General features: G+C 39.3%; 1 long non-coding RNA gene across 11 annotated transcripts in view; it reads left to right on the top strand.

Moving 5' to 3' along the window:
* LOC123001701 (uncharacterized) overlaps positions 1-22,801 on the top strand; it is a 71,024-nt gene that overhangs the window by 11,240 nt on the left and 36,983 nt on the right. Inside the window, exons 3-4 of one of the 11 annotated variants that reach the window (XR_008959248.1) lie at positions 9,737-9,813; positions 10,518-10,701. The exons of 9 other annotated variants lie outside the window; for them this stretch is intronic. This is a non-coding gene — a long non-coding RNA (uncharacterized LOC123001701). The remainder of the gene's footprint in view (positions 1-9,736; positions 9,814-10,517; positions 10,702-22,801) is intronic. One more of the 11 variants, XR_008959242.1, reaches the window with a different exon arrangement.

Consider the following 22,801-nt stretch of genomic DNA (forward strand, 5'->3'; position numbering starts at 1 on the left):
GGAATGTCAATTCAAGTCCTTTACCAATTTTTTAATCCAGTTGTTTTTTCAGCTTTTTGTGATTGTGTTATAGGCATTCTTTATATATTCTGGATATTAATTTCTTAAAAGACATATAATTTGCAAATATTTTCTTCCATTCTGTGGTTACCGTTTCACTCCGTTGATAGTTTCCTTTGATGCATAAAAGATAAATTTTGATGCATTTTTTGTTGTTGACTGCTTTTCGTGCCGTATCTAAGAATTACTGCCAAATCCAATGTCATGAAGCTTTCTCCTGTTTTCTTCGAAGAGTTTTATAGTTTTAGCTCTTACAATTAAGTCTTTGATCCATTTTGAGTTCATTTTTTTATATAGTATACGGTAAGACTTTACCTTCATTCTTTTGCCTTTCTTACCTCTTCCAGCTTCTGGTGCTTCCTGGTGTTCCTTGTCTTGTGGCCTCATAACCCCAATTTCTGTCTTGGTCTTCACGTGGCCTTTTTCTCTTTTCTGTGTTTCTCCTCCGTGTCTGTATCTTAGAAGGAACCCATCATTGGCCCACCGTAACCCGTGATCTTACCTTGAGATCTTTGATTTAATTACATCTACAAAAAGCCTCATTCCAAATAAGGTCACCTGCTGACATTCTGGGTAGAAATATTGGGGAGGGGACCACTATTCAACTCACGATGATGCCCGTTCTAATCTCCTTTGCCACAAGCAATTTTATTACCAATCCTTTTGTTTCTCCTCCTCAGAACACTCTTTATCGTCCTTTACCACTCAAGCCAGCTAGCATCAAGTTACAGCTTTTCAGCTATGACTCTTTTCTTAGCAGTTGCTCTAAGGTTTGCAATATACATCCTTAACTCTTTACAGTCTACTTAGAATTAATATCACCTAAAATATAGCAAACTTGCAACTATATGGATCCATTTATCCCTTCCCATCTTTTATACCAGAAATGTCGTATGTATTATATATGCATATGTTATAAACCTTAGAAGGCAAAATTATACATTAAGCTTTGATGTTATTATGTATTTCTTTTCAAAGTCAGAGGGAAAAATAGTTTTATATTTGCCCATTTACTTATCACTTATGATGCTCTTTCTTCTTTCCTGAATCTCCAGTTTCTTATCTGGTATCATTTCTTTTCTGTCTGAAGAACTTCCTTTAGCATTTCTTACAGTGCATCTCTGCTGGCAACGATTTTTTTTTTTTTTTTTTTTTTTTGCTTTTTCTTTTTTCTAAAACTGTCTTCATTTCTCCGTTGTTCTCCAAGGATATTTTAGTTGGACCTGAAATTCTGGGTTGAGAAATTTTTCTTTCCACACTTAATGTTGCTGGTTTTCTATCATGTTAGTTTTCTGGGGCCCCTGTAACAAATTACCACAAACTTGGTGGCTTAGGACAACAGAAAATCTTCCTCTCTCATCCTCTCACAGTTCCGGGGGGCAGAAATCCAAAATCCAGATGTAGGCAGGCCCTACTCCCCGTAGAGGTTTTAGGCAAGCATCCTTCCTTGGCTTTTCCAGCTTCTGGTGGCTCCAGGCATTCCTTGGCTTATAAGCTAATAACTCTAGTCTCTGCCTCCCTCTTTATGTGGCCTTCTGTTCTTTCTCTGTGTCTTCTCCCCCATGCCTGTGTGTTTTTCCTCTAGTCAAAGGACACTTGTCATTGGATTGAGGGCCTACCTGACTAATTAGAATGATCTCATCCCAATATCTTTAACTTAATTGCTCTGCAAACACCCCTTTTCCAAATAAATTCACATTCATGGGTCCCAGGGGTAAGTATTAGACATATCCTTTTTTTTTTATAATAGACACATTAACATATTAATTTAGGTATACAATATAATGATTTGGTATTTGTATATATTGCAAAATGATCATCACAGCAAGTCTAGTTAACATCCATCAACCTACATAGTTAACAAAATTTTTTTCACCTGATGAGAACTTTTAAGATCTCTCTTAGCAACTTTCAGCTATACAATATTACTAAAAATAGTCACCATTCTGTACTTTATATCCCATGACTTATTTCCTTTTTTTAAAAGATTTATTTATTGGGGGGAGGGGCAGAGGGCAAGAGAGAGAATCTCAAGTAGAGTCCCTGCTGAGCACAGACCCTGAGGATGCAAGGCTCTGTCTCACGACCCTGAGACCATGACCCGAGCCGAAATCAAGACTTGGACCTGGACCCTTAACCAGCTGAGCCACCCAGGCACCCCTGACCCATTTCTTTTATAACTGCGGGTTTAAACTTTTTAACCACCTACACACATTTTGCCTACCTTCATCCCCTCCCCCTGGCAACCAGCAGTCTATTCTCTGTATCTATGAGTTTGATTTTTTGTTTGTATGTTTCCATGTTTTTAGATTTCACATACAAGGGCGATGATACGGTATTTGTCTTTCTCTATGTAACTTACTTCACTTAGCATAATACCCTCAAGGTCCATCCATGTTGTTCCAAATGGCAGGATTTCCCTCGTTTTTATGACTGAATAATAGTCTGTTGTATTTATACACTATTGATGGACACTTAGGTTGCTTCCATGTCTTGGGTAATGTAAATAATGCTGCAGTGAACATGGGTGAATATATCCTTTTAAGTTAGTGTTTTCATTTCCTTTAGAAGTGGAATTGCTGGATCATATAGTAATTCTATTCTAAATTTTTTGAGGATTTTTATACTGTTTTCCATAATGGTTGTAATTTAAATTTCTACCAACTATGCATAAGGGTTTTTCTTCATATCCTCACCAATATTTGTTATTTTTTACTTTTGATAATAGCCACTCTAACAGGTGGGAAGTGATCTTTGTGGTTTTGATTTGCATTTTCCTGATGATTACGGATGTTGACCACCTTTTCATGTACCTATTGGCCTTATGTATGTTGTCTTTGGGAAGATTTCTATTCAAATCCTCTGTCTGTTTTTAATGGAAATTCTTTTTGTTTGCTACTGAGTTGTATTAGATCTTTATGTATTTTTGGGTATTAACTCCTTATAAGATATATAATTTGCAAATATTTTTCCCCATTTAGTAGGTCACCTTTCCATTTTATTAATGGTTTCTTTTAGTGTGCAGAAACCTTTTAGTTTGATGTAGTCCCCCTTGTTAATTTTTGCTTTTATTACTCTTTTTTTGTTTCTTTGCTTTTTAAATATTTTATTTATTTATTTGACACAGAGACAGCAAGAGAGGGAACACAGGCAGGGGAAGTGGGAGAGGGAGAAGCAGGCTTCCTGCTGACTGGGGAGCCCGATGCGGGCTCAATCGGAGGACCCTGAGGTCATGACCTGAGCTGAAGGCAGATGCTTAATGACTGAGCCAAGGCACCCCTATTGCTTTTACTTTTGGAGTCACATCCAAAAAATTCACCACCAAGACTATTATTAAGGAGCTTACTGCCTATGTGTTCTTCTAGGAGTTTTATGGTTTCAGGTCTTATATTCAAGTGTTTAATTCATTTTGAGTTATCTTTTGCGTATGGTTTAAGATGGTGGTTGAGTGTCATTCTTTTGCATGTGGCTATGCAGTTTTCCCAATACAGTTTGTTGAAGACACTGTTCTTTTTCCTTTGCATATTCTTGTCTCCTTTGTCGTAAATTCATTGACCGTATATGTGTGGGTTTATTTCTTGCCTCTCTCTTCTGTTCCACTGATCTGCAAATCTGTTTTTATGTCAGTATCATACTGTTTTGATTTCTGTATACATGGTTTGAAATCAGAAAGCATGATGCCTCTACCTTTATTCTTCTTTCTCAAGATTGCCTTTGTTATTTGGGGTCTTTTGTGGTTCCATACAAATCTTGGGACTGTTTTATTTCTATGAAAAATGCCATTTGAATGTTAATAGAGATTGCATTGACTCTGTAGATTACTTTGGCTAGGATGGACATTTTAACAATATAAATTTTTCCAATCCATGAGCACAGAATATCTTCCCATTTATTTGTGTCTTCTTCAGTTTCTTTCATTAGTGTGTTATGTTTTCAATGTACAGGCCTTTCACCTCCTTGGTCTAATTTATTCCTAGGTATTTTATTCTTTTTTATGAAATTGTAAAGGCAGTTGTGTTCTTAATTTCTCTGATAGTTCATTATTAGTGTATAGAAATGCAAACAAATTTTTGTATATTGATATTGTATTCTCCAACTTTACTACTTTTTTTTTAAGATTTTATTTATTTATTTGTCAGAGGCAGAGAGAGAGTGAGCACAAGCAGGGGGAGCATCAGGCAGAGGGAGAAGCAAGCTCCCCACTGAGCAAGGAGCCCACTGCGGGACTCGATCCCGGGACCCCGGGATCATGACCCGAGCCAAAGGCAGACGTTTAACTGACTGAGCCACCCAGGTGTCCCTACTAAATTTATTACTTCTCACAGTTTTTTTGGTAGAGTCTTTAGGGTTTTCTATATATGATATCGTGTCATCTGCAAATAGTGACTGTTTTATTCTTCCTTGCCAATCTCCATGCCTTTTATTTATTTATTTATTTATTTTGCCTAATTGCTCTAGCTAGGAGTTCCAATACTATGTTGAATGAAACTGGCAAAAGTGTGCATCCTTGTCTTGTTCCTGATCTTAAAGGAAAAGCTTTCAGCTTTTCAGCAATGAGTATGATGTTAGCTGTGGCCTTGTCACAAATAAGCTTGATCATGTTGAGATACATTCCCTCTATATCCACCTCGTTTGGCATTTTTATCATAAATGTTGAATTTTGTCTTATGCTTTTTTTGCAATAGAAATGATCATATGATTTTTATCCTTCATTTTATTAATGTAGTATCAAGTTGATTAATTTCCCTGTGTTGAACCACCCTCACATCCCTGGAATAAATCCCACTTGATCATGGTATGTGATTTTTTTCATGTATTTTTGAATTCAGTTTGCTAATATTTTGTAGAGGATTTTTGCATCTATATTCATTAGTCATATTGGCCTAAAATTTTCTTTTCTTGTGGCATCTTTGTCTGGTTTTGGTATCAGGTAATGCTGGCCTTATAAAATGAGTTTAGAAGTATTCCCTTTTCTTCTCTTTTTTGGAAGAGTTTGAGAAGTTTTGGTATTGATTCTTCTTAGAATGTTTGTTAGAATTCACCAGTGAAACCATCTGGTCCTACACTTTTGTTTATTGGGATGTTTTTGATTATTAATTTCACCACCTTACTCATAATCAGTCTATTCAGATCTTTTATTTTTTCATGACTCAGTCTTGTAAAGTTGTGTGTTTCTAGGAATTCCTCCATTTCTTTTAGGATGTCCAATTTGTTGGCATAGAATTGTTCATAGTAGTCTCTTATGGATCTTTGTATTTCTGTGTTATCAGTCACATCTCCTCTTTCATTTCTGATTTCATTTATTTGAGTCTCCTCTTTCTTGGTGAGTATAGCTAATAGTTTATTTTGTTTATCTTTTCAAAGAACCAGCTCTTTGTTTCATTGATTTTTTCTGTTGTCTTTTTAGTTTCTATTTCATTTATTTCCATTCTGTTTGTTGTTATTTTCTTCCTTGTACTAACTTTGGGCATCATTTGTTCTTCTTTTTCTAGTTCCTTGAGGTGTAAACGTAGATCATTTATTTTAGATCTTTCTTGTTTCTTGATGTAGGCACTTATCAATATGAACTTCCTTCTTAGAACTGCTTGTGCTGCATCCTGTAAATTTTGGGATGTTGTATTTCAGTTTTCATTTGTCTGGAGGTATTTTTTTTTAAAGATTTGTTTAAGGGAGAAAGAGAGCACGCATGAGCGGGGGAAGGGACAAAGGGAGAGAATATCTAAGCAGACTCTGCTGAGTATGGAGCCCAATGTGGGGCTCTGTCTCACAACCCATGAGATCAGGACCTAAGCCAAAACCAAGAGTTAGGCACTTAACCGACTGAGCCACCCAGATGCCCCTATTTTTTTTTCCTTTTGATTTCTTCTTTGATCCATTGATTTTTGAGTAGCATGTTGTTTAACCTCCACATAGTTGTGAATTTTCCAGTTTTCTTCTCATAATTAATTTCTAGTTCTGTACCATTATGGTTGTAAAAGATGCTTGATATGATTTCAGTCTTCTTAAATTTATTAAGACCTTTTTGTGGACTAACCTATGATTTTTTTAAGATTTTATTTATTTATTTGACAGAGAGAGAGAGACAGCAAGAGAGGGAACACAAGCATGGGGAGTGGGAGAGGGAGACGCAGGTTCCCTGCTGAGCAGGTAGCCCTATGTGGGGCTCAATCCCAGGACTCTGGGATCATGACCTGGGCCAAAGGCAGACGCTTACCAACTGAGCCACCCAGGTGCCCCTGGACTAACCTACGATCTATCCTGGAGAATGTTCCATGTGTGCATCAGAAGAACATGTATTCTGTTGCTTTTGGATCAAACGTTCTATATATGTCTGTTAATTCCATCTAGTCTGATTTATTTAAAGGCAATAATGTTTCCTTATTTATTGATTTTCTTTGCGGATGACCTACCATTGAGGAAAGTGGGGTGTTAAAGTCCTATACCATTATTGTATTGCTATCTATTTCTCTCTTCAGGCCTAGTTAATATTTCATTTATATATTTTGGTGCTTCTATGCTGGGTGCATAAATATTTGCAAATGTTATATCTTCTTGTTGCAATGTATTTGTCTCTTGTTACAGTCCTTGTAAAGTCTTTTTTGTCAGGTATTGTTATAGATACCCCAACTTTCTTTTGGTTTCCATTTGCATGGAGTATCTTTTTCCATCCTTTCACTTTTAGTCTGTGTCCTTACGTCTGAAGTGAATCTCTTATAGGCAGCACATTGATAGGTATTGTTTTTTTATACATTCAGCCACTATGTCTTTTGATTGGAGAAGTTAGTCTTTTTACATTTAAAGTAATTACTGATGGGTATGTACTTATTTTAATTTTGTTAATTATTTTCTGATTATTTTGTGTTCTTGTTCCTTTCTTCTCTTGCTCTTTTCCTTTATGATGTGATATTCCCGTAGTGGTATGCGTAGATTCCTTTACCTTTTATGTACCTACTGTTCAGTTTTGCCTGTGGTTATCATGAGGCTTACATAAAACAGCTTATATTTGTAACAGTCTGTTTTAATTTGATAACTTAAGTTTGAGCACATTCTAAATCTCTGCATTTTTATCCCCCTCACACATCATGTTTTAGATTTTTTATGTCACAATTTACATCTTTTTATCTTGTGTATTTCTTAGGTTATTATATAGTTATTTTTACTAGTGTTGTCTTTTAACTTTCATACTAGCTTTTTTTTTAAGATTTTATTTATTTATTTATTTATTTATTTATTTATTTATTTATCTATCTATTTATCAGAGAGAGAGAGTACACAAGCAGGGGGAGCAGCAGGCAGAGGGAGAAGCAAGCTCCCCGTTGAGCAAGGAGCCGAGAAGCAAGCTCCCCGTTGAGCAAGGAGCCTGATGTGGGACTTGGTATCAGGACCCTAGGATCATGACCCGACCCAAAGGCAAATGCTTAACTGACTGAGTCACCGAGGCATCCCTCATACTAGCTTTATAAGTGCATGACACACCACATTTCAAAATTAGGTTTTCCTGAATTTTACCATATATTTACCTTTACCAGTTAGAGTTCTACTTTCATATGTTTTCCTGTTACCAATTAGTACCCTTTCATTTCTGCTTAAAGAAGTCCCTTTAACATTTCTAGTAAGACCAGTCTAGTGGTAAACTCCTTAATCTTTGCTTATGTTGAAAACTTTCTCTCTCCTTTCATTCTAAATTATAACTTTGCTAGGTAGAGTATTCTTGGTGGTGTTGTTTTTTTTTTTCTTTCACATTTTGAATATATCATGCCACTCTCTTCTGGCCTACAAAGTTTCCATTGAATAGTCTTCTCATAGCCTTATATGTAACAAGTTCTCTTTCTCTTGCTGTTTTTAAGATTTCTCCTTGTCTTTAACTTTTGATACTACAATCATAGTGGGTCTTGGTATGGGTCCTTTTGGGTTCATCTTCTTTGAAACGTCTTGGGCTTCCTTGATCTTGATGTTTGTTTCATTCCCCAGGTTAGGGAAGTTTTCTGTCATTATTTCTTTAAATAAGTTTTCTGACTCTTTTTCTCTCCTGAAACACCTAAATGTGGATGTTGGACACTTGATGCTGTCCTACAAGTCCCTTAGGCTCTCTTTACTTTTTTCTTTTTTCATTTTTGCTGCTTTGGTTGGGTGAGTTCCAGGACCCTATCTTTAAGTTCACTGATCCTTTCTTCTGCCTCATGTAGTCTGTTGTTGAACTTCTCTATTGTATTTTTCATTTGGGTTATTGTATTCTTCAGCTCTGTGACTTCTTTTTTGGTACCTTCTTATACTTTCTCTTTGTTGAAATTCTTACTTTGTTTATCTGTTCTTCTCCTGAGATTGATGAACAACTTTATGACCATGACTTTGAGCACTTTATCAGGTAAAGCACTTACCTCTGTTTCATTTACATTTTTTTTTGAAGTTTTATCTTTTTGTTTGTTTGTTTTTGGAACATATTCATCTCTGTGTCTTTATTTTCCTTGATTCTCTGTGTTGGTTTGTATGTATTACATAAAACAGCCACATCTCCCAAGCTTCAAGGAGGGGCATCATGTAGAACATGAAGCTTATTGTTTAACCTTGCCCTAGCTCTTCGTTGTTCTCAAACCTTTATGACTGTCCAAGCAGCTTACTTTATTTTTAGTGCCTCTCAGTAGTTGAGGGTCTACTAAGACCTCTCAGTGTCCCAAAAGGGAAGATCTCAGTCAGCACCTAGATTCAGATTGATTGAAAGTGAGACCCATGGGCAACAGCTTTTAGAGTATGGAAATAATATAGTCCTATGGGACTGCAAGCATAAATAAGCCTTACTAGCCACCAGAGCCATATGATCTAGAGGTGTCCCCTGGGCAGCAGCTACCAGACTCAGGCCACCAGATGAGTGTACAAGCTCTTTTCTGGAAGATACTGACAATCTATAGCAAAGCAGAAGCAGAGTGCAAAGATGACATCCACCAGCCTCCATCCCTGGAAAGCACCTTTCGCAGAAACTGGTGGTGTGTTTCACTCTGCTCTTTGCACTGTGCCCTCGGGATAGTAGCCAGCCAAGAACTGTCTCTGTTGCAGTCACCTTCCTGGAACCCAAGGAACATGAGCCCTGTTGCCCACAAGATCTAGGGGATCAAGGGACATTAGACAGTAGCCTCAAATACCAGGCACTGGGCATAAAAATCAGGGCACCAGATATGAGTACAAGCTTCTCTCTGGAAGATACTGACCTCTAGAGAGTGGCAAAAGGAAAGCACAATGATAACACCTGCCCTCTAAGGTCTCTGGAGAGCATGACATTCAGCTGTTAGGTGTGTATTTAATTAGAAGGCTGCCCCTCAGGCCACAGCTCTGAATATAAGATAATAAGCCTCTTTCACAGAAAGATTGGGCATCTTATTCTGTTGCCTCTTTACCATGGCCTTGGGGTGGTAGCTGGTTAAGAACTCTTGTTTTTTGGGGCACCTGGGTGGCTCAGTCATTAAGCATCTGCCTTCAGCTCAGGGCGTGATCCCAGAGTCCTGGGATCAAGCCCCACATCAGACTCCTCTGCTGGGAGCCTGCTTCTTCCTCTCCCACTCCCCCTGCCTGTGTTCCCTCTCTCGCTGGCTGTCTCTCTGTCAAATAAATAAATAAAATCTTTAGGAAAAAAAAAAAAAAGAACTCTGTTTTTTATCTTTCATCTTTTTGTTTTTTTAAATAGGCTCTACACCCAACATGGGGCTTGAACTCACAAGACTGAGATCAGGAGTCCTGTATTCTACCAACTGAGCCAACCAGGTGCCCCTAGGAACTCTATTTTTATTTGTTACAGACCTGTGGGACCAACAAGTATAAGTTCCACTGGCCACCAGGGCCAAGTGACCTAGGGATGTCCCCTGGGCAGCAGCTGCAACAATCAGGTGGCCAAATGAGGGTACAAGCCCCTTTCTGGGAGATACCAGTACACTTGAGCAAGTCAGAGAGCACGAGGATGGTGCCTGCTAGCCTCCATCTTGGGGCAGTATTTTAGTAGACTAGATGTGTGTCACATTAGGCTAATGCTTTAAGATAAGCAAATAAGCCTCTTTCACAAAATCCTAGGCACTTTTCAGTTGACTACCTCTGTGCTGGTCTTTGGGGGTGGGTGAGTCTGTGCACACAGCCCTTTAAAATTGTTCCTTAGTTCTCATAGCCTTGTAGTTGTGGACTGAAGCCTCTTAGCTTTCAAAGATAGATGTTTTGAGGCTCATCTCTCAGTGCAGGTCTTAAAAGTTGGAGTGGCAGAGGTGGAGTTCAAACCATTCGCTCCTCAGTGAGAAGCTTGGGGTTTTGAGTTCCCTTCTGGTTATGGGCACCACACTAAGGGTGGGCTTCATAGGAAGAGTGTGTCTGAGTCTCTCCTATCCGCTTCTATGTGAGTTTTCTCTGTTTCACCCAATGCGTAGACATTATTCAGCTGGTTTGGGTGTTTTTTGTTTTATTTGTTTTTGTTTGTTTTTCAGAGGAAATTGTTCCATCTGTAGCTGTAGATTCAGTGTGTCTATGGGAGGAGGTGAGTTCAGGATCCTTGTACATCATCAGCTTGGACTGGAGCAGATATATTTTTGGGGCATCCACAATTCAGCCCCCCCATCTGTCTTCTGGCCTCCATTCTAAGTCAGGAGTCATTCAAGTTGTTGTTCTGCGGTATGTAATTTTTCATTTTTCTTTGGTGCTTTCAAGATTTTCTTTTTATTTTTCGGGGTGCCTGGGTGGCTCAGTCTTTAAGCGTCTGCCTTCGGCCCAGGGCGTGATCCCAGGGTCCTCAGATCGAGCCCTGCATCGGGCTCCCTGATCTGCTGGGAGCCTGCTTCTTCCTCTTCCACTCCCCCTGCTCGTGTTCCCTCTCTTGCTGGCTGTCCCTCTCTGTCAAATAAATAAATAAAGTCTTTATTAAAAAAAGATTTTCTTTTTATTTTTGGTTTCAGCAGTTTGATTGTGATGTGCCTGAGTATGGCTTCTTCATATTTTTCCTGCTTAAGATCTGCTGACCTTGAATCTGTAAATTTGTATCTTTCACCAGATTTGGGGCATAATCAGTCATTTCTGCAAATAGTGTTCTGTCCTGTCTTTATCTCCTCCTCCTGGATATTATCCTGTAGGTCCCTCAGTCTCTGTTCATTTTTCCCCCATCTTTTTTCTGTCTTCTGTAGATTGGGTAATTTCTTTTAATAACTCTTTCCTCTATTACCTCCACTGCACTGTTAATCCCATCTACTGAATTTTTTATTTTGGGTATTGTTTTGTTCAATTCTAGAATTTCTGTTTGTTTTTTTAAAATATGTATAGATTCCATTTTTCTGCTGTGACCTCCTAACCTTTCATTCATTGAAAATCTATTTTCCTTGATTCCACTGAGTATGATTATAATAAACTCTTTATAATCCTTATCTATAAATTTCAAAATCTAGGTCTTCTGAAAATTGGTTCCATGAACTGTCTTCTCTCTGGAAAGCAGGTTACATTTTCCTGCTTCTTTGTAAAGTAATTTTATACGGTATCCTGGGTGTTCTGAAGGTCATACTGTGGAGACTGGATTCTGTTGTATTTTTCTGAAGAACGGTTTTGTTTTCGTTGTTGTTTTTATAGAGGCAGTTAATTTGGCTGTATTCATACTGTAAACTTTCGTCTTCTGGGCATCAGCCCAAATCGCAGCTCAGTTCTTTTATTCTTAGCTGGGCTGCTTGCAGTCGGTCCCGTGTGTGTGTAGTTCTTGAATGAACTAGAGTTTAGGCAGTGTTTGCATACACAGTCTGGGGCTTCTCCTCTCTCTCTCTCCTTTCTGGGATCTCATCCCTTCTCACTTTGCAGCAACATAGTTGTCCCCAAGTTTGTTCTCTCATTTTTAAGACTGGAGAGACAGAATTTCTTTCAGTTTTAGCTGCCTTGCATAGCACCAACCGCACTGTACCCTTAAGCTAAAAGCTGCAAAAATTGGAAACTCATCTCATGCTGTTCTCTTCTTTCAAGTTTTAACTCCCTTCCAGTATATACTTGCCTTTATTTACTCTCTAGTGTCTTCAGGTGGTTGTTGTTGTCTTTTTGCTTTTGTTTTGCATTTGGTCTAAAGTTTACAGTAGTTACCTGTGGAAATTACAGGTTTAGTCATTACTCAGCCATACCACAATATACCCTAGTTTTATCCTTTTCCGTCAGCTCAGTGTAGGGAACCTCCTCCAGTGAAGCCACAGGGATCAGCTAAAGTTGAGGCATTAGTGGGACTCAAAACTGAAAGACCATTAAGTCACCCAGTAAAGTTTGGAGCCATATTTTCAAATGCAGACTGTGCTGTCTCTAAAGCCAAAAGAGGCCTACCAAACATGATGCTTCTTTCTTAGTGTTAGAAGTCTCAAGGTACGATAATAATTCCCGTACTCTAATGGCCATGTGCTGGCATAACATGCCCCAGATCATGGATTCTTATCTCCCAACCTCTGGAACACATGATCTTACCAGGGTATTTAGAGTAGTTGCCACTTCTTGCTCATCAGGTCCAGTTAATATTATGTATCTATATAATAGACCAATGTAATGTTACATGGAAGGTCCAGAAAGTCAGGATCCATTGGGCTATGTTTTGACAGAGATCAGGAGAGTTAGTGGGAGAGCCCTGAGGCAAGACAATGAATGTATACTGTTGACCATCCTGGGTAAATGCAAATTGCTTCTGATCTTTCTTCCTGATGGATATTGAAGGAAATACATTCATTAGATCAATAGCTGCATGCTATGTAAGAGAAGCTCTGTCGCTTCATTCTAGTCTAGATACATCATGCAGAGCAGTTGCAGAGCGCCTACCACTCAGTTAAGTTTGCAGGACTCCTCTGTCATCTATGGTTTTCTTACAGACGAGACTGGTAAACTGAAATGGGATATAATAGGGGACTACTACCCTTGTATCCCTTATGTTTTTAGGGTTAGCACATCATTCCGCCCAAGAGGCAGTATTGTTTGTGAATTATTATCTCAGCCAGACTTGGGGTGGAGAGTTGTGGTTCAGGAGCTTTCATTTGGCCTTTCCTACTACAATAGTCCTTATTACATAGGTCAAGGAAGTAATGTCTGGGCTCTCCGAGACACTGAGTATGTGCAACCTGATTATGCATTTGGATACCAAGGAAATGATCACTAGGTGCATCTGCGAAGATTTGGACCCACTGTAAGAAAGACCTGGGTCAGAACTACATATATTACCTGGCCTCCAGAATCCTTGCTCTAATGATAGGTCTTTGATGTGCTTTAGTTTTGGAACTTTTAATGCCCTCGTCAGTACTCTGTCATGGTAGTTCCAGCATACTATCTCATTTAATGTGGGCATCCATTTTTTCCAAGTATTGAAATACTATCCCACTATTAGAATCAGCTCCAAGGCCCCTTGTCAGTGTGTTAAATATTGAGTCCTGGAAGAGTATCCCCATATCAACAAACACTCCTTTAAGCAGACTAATATTCCATTGCACACCCCAAACCCTGCGTCAGCATCCTCAAGGTACATTTATAAGCCGGTGCTCTTGGTTCTTGCTGATACATAGTAGCCTGCTCCTGTAGCTCCTTTGGTCAATAATCCTTTTCCATCCTTCACAGGGCCAGCACTTCCCCACAATGGTCATGCTGAGACTTAACCCTAGTTATTGGGCTAGTGTCCAGGAGGGGATGGGGGATGATCTTGAGGAAGGCAGGTGTTGTGCAAGACATCTGCCTCAGTGGAGGCCTCTGAGTAGTTCCTGCAAGGTGGGGGCTGCTGTTGTCCTCTAGCAAGGAGAAGTGATTCTGGGCGCTTTTGTGTGCTCACATGTTCAGAGGGATCTAAAGGTTTTATGTTCTCAAGTGCATCTTCCCAGTCTGTGTAACAGTGCGAACACTTGCAAAGACCCATCTATAGGACAGCCCAGTGGCTGTGGACTCGTGGTGTCTGCTGTTGCTCACCTGGGATTGGTTGTAGTAAGCCAGTGTGCAAGGAGGCTTGTCGAGCTAAAGCTTTGACTTGCTTGAGTTGGGTATGAATCACTTGCTTTGGTTCCTGTGTATCTTATGACCCTGTCAGTCACTTCCCCCGCCCCCAGACTGAACTTGCAGCATGATTATACAAACCTCTGTGTAGAAAACAGAGATTCCTTATTCTCTGAGATGTTAAGCTCTAGCCAATCAGTTTCTGTCCCTCTAGCCTAGTACGTCTGAACTTCATTTCTTGTTATGTATTTAAACTTTTCTCTATACTCTAGGTTTTTTTTACCTCCCATGGTCAGGTGGAGAGGAAGCTTCCCCTGTGTATAACTATACTATCACCTATTTTTCTTTTTATAGATTTATTTATTTATTTAAGAGAGAGAGAGAGAGAGCGACAGCGAGAGAGAGATTCAGAGAACAAGTGAGGGGAGGGGCAGAGGGAGAAGCAGACTCCCTGAGGAGCAGGAAGCCCCATGTGGGACTCGATCCCAGGACCCTGGGATCATGACCTGAGCCAAAGGCAGACATTTAACCAGACTGAGCCACCCAGACGCCCCCATTTTTCTTTTTAAAATATTATCATCACAGAACTGATTGTACACAGGGCTTGTAATAAAATGTTAACACTGTGCTGTGAAACCACCATGGTAAATCTCCATTGAAGGGGACTTCAAAGGCACCTGAAAGTGGAGTGTTACATCTATGACTTTATTTCTCGCTTCCTGAGTATATTAAACCTAATTTTCACCCTTTCATTCTGTTTCAGCCTTCTGCATAAGAAGGCTGAAAGGGTATATCTTCTGCCCATCATACTTTGTAATTAAACATTAAAACAAAAAAACAAAACCCTCACCCCAAGTCTCAGGTTCCACTCACTCCCCATCAAGGGCCTGACTTTAGTGTGGGAGATAAACTGAGGCTGCAGAGTTAGCCACTGCTGAAGTTCTGTTCTTAGAATATAGTCCTGTGCCTGGTCTTCAATGTGATTTACTTTCCAGATAGAGTAAATAACAGTCTAAAGACTGTCTAAAGAGGCAGCTTTTTAAATAGACTTCCACTTCTTGCCTTAAATTAGTAACTATCTGTCTTGAGCCTAACATTTTCTCTCTTCCGTGCATCAGTAGCATCCAGCAACAATAAACTGTACAGCCCTTTAAATTATGGTTTCCTCTGTATACATAAACTCATGCAACCCCTGTCAGCTGTATCTGGTTCCAGGTCAACAAAGGTACATATTTTGTTATTTTTTTTAGTGATGAAATGTTTATTTAAGAAAATTTACTAAATCTTAGTAATGAGGTCGGAAAAGACATTAGGGTTTGAAGCCGATGGCCAAGAAAGAATTCTTGAGACATCTTTGGTGCAAAAAGGTGGTTTTATTAAAGCACAGGGACAGGACCCATGGGCAGAAAGAGCTGTTCAAGGTACGTATTTTAGTAATGGCAGTGCTGTGGCATTCCAGGTGCTAACAGCATGCATTTCCATCAGTAAAAACGTGCTTATTGCCACCTGGCCAGCAAGTGATCAAATTCCAAAATCTCTTCCTTAGAGTCTATTTCCTAGGACCATGACCAGTTTCAGATGTCTTTGGTAGGTTTCTTCAAAAGCAGACTATGGGAGCAAGGAATCAATATTAAGAAAATGCTCCAGGGAAAAACTGGAAAATGACTAGAAGAAGCAGGATAGGGGAGGGGAAAAGCAAAGCAAGGGGGAGACCTCTAAGTCCCATGGAGGGTGGCTTCAGCCTAATCCCATAGGAGAACTTTGGAATATCAATGATGCCTCAGCGTTTGTCCTGACTTGTTACAAGGAACCTGGGCTTCCGTCCTCCTACTTTCATACTCCAGACAATCACTAGCTATGACCTGCCTTACGATGGGTGGGTAGATGTAAATTCCCGGGCTCTTCTGACTCTGTGTCTGTAGACACTGTGCCTCCAGGAGCCCAGGAGTTGGCCTTTGAAGAGAGTCTCCAGTGTGGATGGTTAGAAGCGAAAGGCACAAAAGCTGGGGAGGACGTGAGGGTAGCAAATAAAGATCATAAAGGGGACTCGGTTGGAGCACCGACTGTGTCCATTACACACTTGTTACCTTTCCTTCCTTCCCTAACTCTGTTTTCACTTCTCCAACCCCGGAGGAGCCAGGTGCAACCTAGTAAGTGGGGAAGAAGAAGAAGAGAGCAAAGTGGCAGAAATGACGAAGACGTGGACTATATTGGGATAGGCTCCATTATACTGGGGTAACAAGTAGCCCTAAAATCTCAGCAGCTCATACAGGAAAGTTTATGTTTTGCCTGTGCCTCACGTCCTATGTGAAATGGCAGAGGACTGCGCTGCACATGGTCAGCAGGGACTGAAGTTGTTAGAGGGTCCACCATCTTCTTCCGCCCCGTCTTGAACACACAGCTGCCCCAGGTGTTTTCATGGGAGGACTATGCATGGGCTTGTCAGTGTGCTTCAGCACAGGTGTGACAGTCACCTGTCACAAAGCCCTGCCTGACTGCATGGCGACAACAAAGGGGGGAGGGGATCAAACAGTAAAGTTGGTGACTGATCCCAGCATGCCTGTCTTTTTGACTATAAGCTTCTAAGTTTAGTTCAAACTTCAGCTGAGTGGGAAAAAGTTGTAAATCAAATGAAAAAGTAAAACTGGGTAACTAGTACTAATCAAATAAATTTGGAAAATCTATGAAATTTGCTAGAGCTTTTATCACTGAGGCAGGGGGAAAAGAATAGGTAAATTATGAACTAATAGGGTTCCTCAAAAAAAAAAAACTAAAAATAGCCAAAATGCCTCATTGTGTTGTAGTAGTTAAGTAAATTATGTACATTCACAGGTGAGTAGGTTATTTTGTCATTTAAAACTATGTTTCTAGAGAGCTTTTATTGACATTGTTAAATGCTCGTGTTATATGTGAAAAAAGTCAGGATATAAAACTGTATATGAGAATTCCCATCTCTTACCTGGTTTGCTGTAAAGGCCCTAATTGTTACCCTCCTTAATGTCTCTGGTTCTCTAGTATGTTCCTTACACTGCAGCTAGTTACCTAGCTGCCATATAAAGCTGCTGTCTCATGTGGCCTTCAGGATAAAATCCAAATTTCTTTTCATGGTATATATTATATCCGTTTGGTCATGCCTACATCTTCTGCTTCATTTTTCTCAAATACCTACTTCATATCCTGTTCTCAAATTTATATTTCCACCGCAGATATTTCCTGAGCTCTAGATGTATGTAGACAAGTGAATAGACAAGTGACATCCCTCTTTGGTTGTCTCATAGTCATCTCAGATTTAATATATGCACAATTAAGCCTTTTTTTTTTTTTAAGAACTCTTTAAAGTCGAACTTCTGATTCTCTCTCTTCACCACACCAGGTCTTGTCCCGCGCCAATCTTTTCTAACTCAGTAAGTGATACCTCTCCCTACTCAGCCAGCAAAGCCCGAAATTCAGGAGCCATCCTTGAGTGTCAGCTCCTTTTCCAGCACACACTCGGTCCCTCCTGGCCTCGGATTCTTCACTATGGCATGGTAATTCAGCCTCTCAACTTCCCTTTCTCGCTGGCTTGTTCTCTGACTCTACCCAGGTTCACATTACTAAGAGATTCTGATTCTGCTTTGTCCCTGCTGGGTTTTTTTCATGTTCTGAAGGAAATCAACCCATCTTATTGGTTCTGTTTCACGAGTTTTTTAGCGTGCCCCCACTCTCATGGAATTGGTAAAGAAATGTTTTGCAAACTTTTTCAAAACTTTAGCATCCCAAAGTGCTCGGACATAGACAGGTAGAGGTAGGAAGGACAGAGCTGCAGACTAATTCAGTGGCTGATGGAGGCCCCTGACAGTGTCCACTCTTGTGTCTACATGCTGTTTTACTTCATTTACTTTTGTTTTGTTATCTAGCCTTTTTACTTGTTTTTAATAACCACTTTTTTGAAATACAACTCACCTACCATAAAACTCACCCTTTAAAAGTGTACAAAGAGTAGAGTTTTATAGTATATTCATAGTTGTGCAGCCATTATCACTACCTCATTTTGGAACACTTGATTCCTCTTTAAACTTTTGTTTTCACCTCTCTCATGAAAAATTTCAAATTATGTCCTTTATCTCCTTAAACATAGTAAACATAGAGGTTTTATACTTGGAGTTAGATTACTCCAGTATCTAGTGTGCTTGTTGGTGTTTCTAACGTCTGTTGTTTCTGCTGGTTTCAGTTATAACATTTTCCTTGTGTGCCTAGTTATGTTTCAGTTGAGTGCTAGATTTTTTTTTTTTTAAAGATTTTATTTATTTATTTGACAGAGATAGAGACAGCCAGCGAGAGAGGGAACACAAGCAGGGGGAGTGGGAGAGGAAGAAGCAGGCTCCTAGCGGAGGAGCCCGATGTGGGGCTCGATCCCATAACGCTGGGATCACGCCCTGAGCCGAAGGCAGACGCTCAACCGCTGTGCCACCCAGGCGCCCCGAGTGCTAGATGTTTTATTTGTAAAACTGTTTGCAGAAATTGTTGAAACCTAAGATGGCGTACTCCTCTAGAGAGGATTCACTTTGCTTCTGCCAGGCGCTGGTGAGCGCTAACAATCCTGGATTACCCCAGGCCTTTTCAGAGATTTTGATTAGCAGAAGGAGAACTGCAAACCCCATGATGCTTGTCAATATCAGCTTTACTCTTGTTCATGGGTATACCCCTTTGTGGTTCCTACAAAGGTAATGATTTCACTTGGGTTCTCTCCACTCTGTCCTTATCTGGCCCTGGGCTCTAATCTTCATGCTCTTAGCCATGGGAGGTTGTCAGTTGCTCAGTTCCACGATTCCTTTGTAATTGAGTTATAATTGACATACAACATATTAGTTTGAGATATACAACACACTGATTTAATATTTTCATATATTGTGAAATGATCTTCACATTAAGTCTAGTTAACATCCATCACCATGCATACTGTCAAAAGTTGAGGAAAAATACAGAAGTAAAACCAATGAATCACTGAAATAGTAATTGATAAAAGTATATTGTGCACGCACCAGAAAGACACTTTGCAAGCCAGGAGCACTCAAAACATGGAATGAGGCTTAGAGGTTTATTATTATAAACTAGCTTATATAGTGTAGAGACAGTGACTTTATTCTTCATAGTGATTGGTTATAATATTAGAATTTGCTTAGATGATAGGGAATTATTGGTTACCTCATGGGGGAACAACTCAAGTTTCGCTTATGATTTCCAGAGGCATAAACAAGAAGAGACCCAGGTCGAGTTAGCCTCACTTGCCTTGCAAGATAAGCTCCAAGACAAGCTCTAGTCTCCATATGTGTTTGATTCTAACAATTTCTTTTTGGTCATTCTCTTAGCAAGCTGAGTGTAGCCAACTAGTATAGCGTTATTCTTGGTTACCACCGTTGACGTAGCCAGACTAAAGAATCACACATTCACTGTTTCCAGTAGTTGAGTCCTCAGGATGGAGGGTCTTGTAGTTACTGTTGCCAGCAGTCAGATCATCATCATATATGTGGGAGGTCAGATCGTTGAGTTCCTCAAGTTGTCTAATCCTGGTGGATATAATTAGAGGTGTGAGTGGCTGCCCAAAGGCATTCAAAACTCTTGAGAGGATACAACACACTAGAGAGATTGATATGATTGATAACTCTAAGAAGAGTAATAGCCAAGGGTTGAAAAATTCCGCAGAGATTCCCAGAAGCCAAGATTTAACAAACTAATCAACTTAAATGGGTTCTAATCAAATTCAGGTTTTACCTTTCTAATTCAATCTACATTTTTTTAGTTATTTTGCATAGCCACAATAGATGTATTTAACAATCACATATCCTCATGATTATTTTGGACATCATGACCATCAATCAGGATGTTTTATTTCAGCAGGCAGAATTATAGATGACCTTCCACCTTAACTAGGCCTCTATGATGTGAGCAATCAAGTAATTTAATAAGAGGCATTTCTATGGAAATAAAAGAAAAACAAGGGTTAATACAAGCTCAAACAAATTATAAATTCATTTTTGAGTTTAGAGAGCAGCCAGTTGAGAAAATTTCTAGATTTGAGTGTGAAGCATTTTTAGAAGATAAATAAGTATGGGGCGCCTGGGTGGCTCAGTCGTTAAGCGTCTGCCTTCAGCCCAGGGCGTGATCCCAGAGTCCTGGAATCGAGCCCCACATCGGGCCCCCTCCTCCCCTGGGAGCCTGCTTCTTCCTCTCCCACTCCCCCTGCTCACGTTCCCTCTCTCGCTGGCTGTCTCTCTCTCTCAAATAAATAAATAAAATCTTAAAAAAAAAAAAAAAGATAAATAAGGATGACAGTTTCAGGCACATGGATTTTCCTGGTTTGCAGTTTGTCCTTGATGATGTCTTCGGGTGTTGAACTTTGTCGAGTGGTGGCCCATACAGCAACAGGCATGAAGATTGTCTTCAAACGTGATCTACTGTGGTGATTTCTCCGGAGTTTACCAAGTAGATAACAAAACCACAGACAGTTAACAAGACTAGAATCTGATGATGGGTACACTACAGTTTTCTATTAAAATACAGTTTTTTTGTAGTTACCCCATTTTTATCAAAGATACATCAGTGAAACTAATTTGTAAAAATTAAGTCTAGTCTTATTAAATTTGGGTTATTTACATAAATGTAGTAAAAACAGTAATTCAATGCTTATTCTCAAATATGACATTTCAGTCAAACTTTTGGCAATATCCATGGGGCTTTATTGGCTCCATAAAGTCAACCTTAGTTTTTAAAAATTTCCTGGTAATAAGGAATCTCAGGTTAGACCTTTAAAGTCTCTTTAGGCTAAGAGCGAAGCTCAGGATTTGTCTAATTGTGTCCTGTTAGAAGGAGAACAGATTCTTTTAGAGCTTTTATAAATACCTATATTGTCATGAAAAATAAGAATGTTTACTAAGAGTTTCTGAATTCTGGAGGGATCAGAGAGGGAGCAAAAGATCATATTTCAACTTTTGTTTACAAAAGTATACTTTATCAAATTGCTGTAAGTTGTAAATAGCTTAGAAGAGAAAAGGGGGTCCTTTAAATCTGGAAAACAAAACAAAGAACAGTGTTCTAATGGAATCATTAAAAAATTCCATTTTTTATTTTTGTTTTAACTTAGTGTTATATTAGTTTCAGGTGTACAATATAGTCATTCAACAATTGCATATATCACCCGGTGCTCATCACAAGTGTACTCCTCAGTCCCCATCACCATTTCACCCATTGCCCCCAACAACCTCCTTTCTGATAACCATCGGTTTGTTCTCTGTAAGTTAAGAATCTGTTTCTTGGGGCGCCTCGGTGGCACAGCGGTTAAGCGTCTGCCTTCGGCTCAGGGCGTGATCCTGGCGTTCTGGGATCGAGCCCCACATCAGGCTCCTCCGCTATGAGCCTGCTTCTTCCTCTCCCACTCCCCCTGCTTGTGTTCCCTCTCTCGCTGGCTGTCTCTATCTCTGTCGAATAAATAAATAAAAATCTTTAAAAAAAAAAAAAAAAAAAAGAATCTGTTTCTTGGTGGATGCCTGGCTGGCTCAGCCAGTCGATCATGTAACCCTTGATCTTGGGGTCATGAGTTCAAGCCCCACGTTGGGCATAGGGCTTACTTTAAAAAAAAAATAAAATAAAAAGGAGTTTGTTTCTTGGTCTTTCTCTCTTTTCCTTTGTTCATTTGTTTCATTTCTTAAATTCCACATGTGAGTGAAATCATATGGTATTTGTCTTTCTCTGACTGATTTCTTTTGCTTAGCACTATACCCTCTGTTTCCATCCATGTCATTGCAAATGGCAAGGTTTCATCCTTTTTATGTCTCCACTGTATATATATTCCACTTTCTCTTTATCCATTCATCTATTGATGAACACTTGGGCTGCTTCCATAATTTGGCTACTGTAAATGCTGCTGTAAACATAAGGGTACATGTATCATTTTGAATTCGTGTTTTTGTATTATTGGGGTAGATACCCAGTGGTACATTTCTGGATTGTAGAGTAGTCCTTTTTTAACTTTTTGAGGAACCTCCATACTGTTTTCCACATTGTCTGCACCAGTTTGCATTCCCACCAAGCATGCAAGAGGGTTCCTTTTTCTCCACATCCTCACCAACACTTCTTGTTTCTTGTGGCTGTTTTTTAAGTTTTCATTTATTTTCTCATTTAAGTCATCTCTACACCCAACCCGACGCTCAAACTCATGACCCCAAGATCAAGAGTTACATGCTCTACTGACTGAGCCAGCCAAGCTCCCCGTTCTTGTGTTTTTAATTTTACCCATTCTGACAGGTGTGAGGTGATACCTCATTGTAGTTTTGATTTGCATTTTTTTATTTGTATTTATAATCATCTTCATCAGTTTATTCAAAGACCTATACTTTGGTTTTGTTTCATCTTGGGTTAGCAGCTTTATGAATCAATCAGCTTTCCACTAGATTTTTAGAAATTCTTATCTAGTTCGGTGTTAATGATTGAAAGTTATCAAAACCTGTATTCTAGAATACTGGTGTCATTTCCATGAATCTTTTTGAAGATGAAGCATCTTTGCCAGTAGTTGATTGTAAATGCTTCCAGAGAAAAATCAAGAGTGAAGCAATAAATGTCTGTGAATGGCAAGACTTCAGAATAGCTTTGGTTAAAGATCTAGTAAGAGTTTGCCCAAAAAAATGATGCAATTGAGCAGCAGATTGTTATCTTTTTGATATATAGTATTGTAAGATAATAACTGGAATTATAACGGATAACATCATACCAGGACATACTACAATTTTAGGAACTTTGTATGATTTCTGGAACAGTTATAGTA

This window comes from Ursus arctos, unplaced genomic scaffold (assembly GCF_023065955.2).
Source record: "Ursus arctos isolate Adak ecotype North America unplaced genomic scaffold, UrsArc2.0 scaffold_15, whole genome shotgun sequence".
Taxonomy (NCBI): domain Eukaryota; kingdom Metazoa; phylum Chordata; class Mammalia; order Carnivora; family Ursidae; genus Ursus; species Ursus arctos.